General features: G+C 42.8%; 1 non-coding gene across 1 annotated transcript; it reads left to right on the forward strand.

Annotated features, from left to right (window-relative positions):
* Nucleotides 1-4,640: 4,640 nt before the first annotated feature.
* TRNAS-AGA (transfer RNA serine (anticodon AGA)) lies at nucleotides 4,641-4,716 on the forward strand. The gene has a single exon. It is a non-coding gene; the product is annotated as a tRNA-Ser (tRNA).
* Nucleotides 4,717-5,076: the final 360 nt, after the last annotated feature.

Here is a 5,076-nt window from a genome sequence, read left to right on the forward strand (position 1 = left end):
TTGCAATATGCGTATTGATCCCTTCCTAGCAGAATCCTAGTCTTTCTTGAATCGCTTCCTTCCTCTCTTTCTTTATCTCGCTCCCTTGGGAGTCCCTTATCCTTAAAAGAGTTCATCTCTTGTAGTGCTGCTACTACTACTTCAGCTATCCTTTTATTCTGTTTTATCTCAGTTATCTCCCTATTATGAAAAACTTTCTGAGCTATTAAAATTAACTGGGACTTACTCATGCCCTCAAACCCTTCTAGCTTTTGAAGTTTCTTTTTTATATCTGAGGCTGACTGCATCATAAAACCCAAATTAATAGCCATGCTGTTTCAGTAGCATCCGGGTCTATTGGGGTATACACCAGGTATGCTTCACAAAGGCATTCCAAAAATACGGCAGGGGATTCCTGTGGATCCTGGTTAATTTCAACAACCTTGAAAGGTTGGTGGGCTTTCGGGCCACAGCCTTTAGTCCTGATAAGAGATACCAGTGAAAAGCATCCAATGAGGCTTTTTCCTCCTGGGAGTTGTGACCCCATTGAGGTCTAGTGGAGGTGAAAGCCGCCTCGATGCAGTCCCTATTTTCCTCCATTGATCCCCCTCCCGGCCCTAGGACTGCCTTTTTATCTCCCTGTCTAATTCTATCCCTCTCTTCCAAAGTGAAGAGGGTATTTAAAAGTTGCTGGCAGTCTTCCCAGGTAGGTCTATGAGTTTGTAGGACAGTTTCTATAAGCCCTATTAGAGCTTGAGGCTTCTCTGAGAATGGAGAATTTGGCTTTTCTAATTATATAGATCACTGGTGGAGAATGGAATGTACACAAGGAAAGGCCGTTCCTCAAGGTCAGGGTCAGTTCCTGAAGGGGAGCTTCCCTAAGTGGCAAGATAAGATCCCTTCTCCGCCCATGCTCAGATCCACTCTGAGTGTGGGGTGGGGATGTAATAGTGGAAGTTTTATAGCCTCCTCTTGTAGCTGCTGTGTAGGCTCAGGGGCTCTAGCTTTTGGCCTATAGGAGGGTGGCAGCTCAGTTTCCTCAGGAGTCTCTGTAAGGATGGGAAGTCTTGGGGCTTTCCTTATATCCCCTTTCTGCTTTAGACTCAAATCTGGCCTGACTAGGAAGACACGGCACCCTTTCTGTATGGAGCATGTTTTTAGCCACTGTGGCAGATTCATTGTTAAATTTAGCCATTGATCAATGTAGGGAAACTGGTTAGGACAGCCTGGGTTCTCAGTCACAATATTCCAGACTGCCCTTACCAACCAGGGATTAAAAGTCCCGGCTGAGAGCCATCCAACCCTAAAGGTGGGTCATTCTGATTCACAGAGAGTGCAAAGTCTTCTTTTTGACCATTTAATTCCATACCCACGGTTGTCTCCATAAGCTTCTTAAAAGTGCTTTAGGAGACAGCTTAAGGGGGTCTTTTGTGTATTGGGCCCTCTTCCCATATTTAATAGTTAGGATCACCAATTTACAAAATTGAAACTGTCCAGGAGAATGCAGGAATCTGCACACCAATAAAAGCAAGAAAGATAAGACATAATAATTAGTACTCAGAATGAAGTATGTTTGACTATAGAGGTAGTAATTATTATACAAGTCAGGAGGAAAGAGCCAACAGAAGAGAATAATTTCTTTAGGGGAGAAGTCAGAGTGCCCTGAAGCTAGAGGTTTTGGATTTAAGAAAAGATATTTAGTGGGTCCGGGGAGAGAGGCCCAATCCATGAAATGTCATGAAAGATTTCTTGGATGAATAAAGAGAATCTACAGTACAGACAATTCACTATTTAAGAAATTTTAATGCTACTATAAATTTTGCTAGTTTTATAATTTGCAGGCTCCGGCGGATAGCCGCTAGCTCATATAAAGTTTACAAATTTTCCTTCACTTTTGCCCTCTGGTTTTAAACCAGAAATTTTCAATTTTTGTATGCAAGAATGTAATTCAGGCCTTGAAAACAGACACATTTAAACATTAAACCAAGACTTTACATACACAAATTACAAAGTAAGAAATTTAAATGAATGCACTTTACTTATTTTAATTAAAATTATACTAGAGATTTTCCTGACAAACAAAGAGATGAAACAGATTATTTACTATTTAAGCATACAGCTCAATAAACAAAGGAAGGGGTTTTCCCATTAGGGACCTCTCAGGTGCTTGCTCAGCCATGTTCCTGTAACTTAGGCTCTGGCACTAGAGATCCCTAATCACACACCAATCACTTAGGGGTTTTAGACAGAAACATTAAAAATAAAGACTGAGATCTTGGCAAACACAAAGGTGTCCCTGGAGGTCTGAAACAGGACTGATTAACTCAGTCCCTACTCAGGTTTCCTCCTGAGAGCACCACCAAATGTGGCACCACCAAATGTCCCCACTCAGGTCTTTTTCTTTCTTTTTTTTTTTTTTTTTTTTGCACTTTTCCAAAGCTGGAAATGGGGAGGCAGTCAGACAGACTCCCACATGCGCCCTACTGGGATCCACCCGGCATGCCCACCAGGGGGGGATGCTCTGCCCCTCTGGGGCGTCGCTCTGTTGCATCCAGAGCCATTCTAGCACCTGAGGCAGAGGCCACAGAGCCATCCTCAGCACCCAGACCATCTTTGCTCCAATGGAGCCTCGGCTGCAGGAGGGGTTAGAGAGAGACAGAGAGGAAGGAGAGGGGGAGGGATGGAGAAGCAGATGGGTGCTTCTCCTATGTGCCCTGGCCAGGAATCGAACCTGGGACTCCTACACGCCAGGCCAACGCTCTACCACTGAGCCAACCGGCCAGGGCCTCAAGTCTTTTTCTGAGAGCCCAACTAGGTGTCCCCAGAAGTCTGAGACAGGACTGATAAACCTGGTTAACTCAGTCCCCACTAATTGTCCCTCCAGAGTACAACCAGATGTGTCCCAGAAAAGCCCAAAGCAGGACCCAAAACTCTCCACCGACTTCTTGGTCTTGGAGAGCCTATTACATGAGTAAGATTGCATCCTATCCCCATGCAATGGTCCCAGATTGACTAGTCACAAGCAGTAAAACATAATATCTGCCCTACCTACACACCTCTGGAGTCACAAACAACAAAACAGAAGATTTGCCTTACCTACCTACCTTCAGAGGTCAGAATTTTACACTCCTCGATCTCTCTGCCAAATTGTAGAATTTTGGGGGACCAGAGGTGTCTGCCGAGGAACTACCCAAACCCCACAGAAAAACAGGAGCCCTGGAAGTCCCAGGTGGTGCCTTTTCTTGAGATTCCAGCGGGCTTAGGCAGTGCCCCAGAGAGACCAACCAATCCGGGTGTCTCTCCCCAGTGATGCAGAACACTGGATCCCAGACAAGCCTCCAAAGGTTGTAAAGTAATGTTCTGCTGGGATTATGTAGAGACACCAAGTCCAAATAAATTTTTAAGGAGTTTTATTAAAGGAGGAGATTTATCAATATGCCAGCCGCATATGACAAACACGGGGCATAGCTGACCCAAATCGTGCCATCCAGACTATAGCCCTGAGGCAGGTTATATACCTTTGATTACACACAGGTTGGTGGGAAAAGGAGGAAGAAAGGAAGATGACTCAATTCATTAGCAAGCCTATAACATTTGTCTATAGGATTTATACAAAACATTTCTACACATTAAAACTTACAAAGTAACACTATAGTGAAAAATGTTGTTCTACATATTAAAAGACATTCCCAAATCCTTCAGTTTTCATCTGCTATCCCTTTTGTCTAGAGGTGTATACATTAACTATATGCCTTCAAGATGGGAGGGGGAGCCTACATGGTGCCAGGGGATAAGCGTTTCTCAGTGGCCCATTAAAGAAAGGAGAGGAAAAGGAAAGGCCTGCCTAACCCTCCCTTTCCCTCTTCATCTACAATACAAAGCCATTGGCCATCCTGACCTGCTATCATACACAAGTATAAAAATCATATTTATAAAATCTCTCTGTATGCTTAGCCTAAATTATAAAATGTCCTTTAAACTTCCTAGTAAAAGGGGGTTTTCTACACAGTATGTCTCTGCAAGCTAGAAAGTTTTCACATTCCCTTTTCCCTCATTCCCTATAGAAAAGAGAGGACAAGAAACCTGACTTTTTTCTCCTAAAATATCAATATTAAATTTTCAATTCTTTGGTACCTTACCACATTATTTGCCTTCATTGTGTTAACATTTGCATTAACAGTGCAAAAACAATGATGCCTTAGGAAGAATCAAAGCAGTGGCACCAAACTGCACTAGTCATTGTATGTTCTATCTGGTAATAAGGGAAGGCACAAGCACAGGAGAAAGGTCCCTCTGTAACACACCTAATACAACAACTAGTTTGAAGAAAACCACTTGGTAATTGTTTGAATTGTAAACTAAACTAGACAATTTTTATTTAACTTTTTCTAAAAGACTAAGTAACAAACCATGGTAAATCAAACTTAGATATTTTCCAAATGTTTTCTTAAAAAATGAACTGTGGCTACTACTTCAAGGAAAAGAACTGACAGTATTTGTTGTCAACGATAATATTCAAGCTTCCAAGTGAAAATTATAATTTGGGGAATCTTTTAACCACTACGTGAGATTGTTAGCTTTCCATACTTAGACTTTTCTGATGATATCGGTGGTGATATTAATGCATGTGATTTTTAAAAGTTGTTTAATAAAATGTGTCAGCCCTGGCCAGTTGGCTCAGTGGTAGAGCATTGGCCCAGAGTGTGGAAGGTCCGGGTTCAATTCCTGGCCAGGGCAAACAGGAGAAGTGACTATCTGCTTCCCCACCCTTTCCCCCCTCCTTTTTCTTTAATCTCTCTCTTCCCCTCCTGCAGCCAAGGCTCCACGGGAGCAATGTTGGCCTGGATGCTGAGGATGGCTCCATGGCCTCTGCCTCAGGCACTGTAATGGCTCCAGCTGCAGCGGAGCAACAGCCCAGATGAGCAGAGCATAGCCCGCTGGTGGGCATGCCAGGTGGATCCCGGTTGGGTGCATACGGAAATCAGTTTGCCACCCCTGCTTCTCACTTTGAAAAAATTAAAAATAATAATAATAAAATAAATAAATAAATAAAATGTGTTTACATTTGGAAGGTATGAATAACTCAGGAAAATAATA

Source organism: Saccopteryx leptura, chromosome 2 (assembly GCF_036850995.1).
Source record: "Saccopteryx leptura isolate mSacLep1 chromosome 2, mSacLep1_pri_phased_curated, whole genome shotgun sequence".
In the NCBI taxonomy this organism is placed as follows: domain Eukaryota; kingdom Metazoa; phylum Chordata; class Mammalia; order Chiroptera; family Emballonuridae; genus Saccopteryx; species Saccopteryx leptura.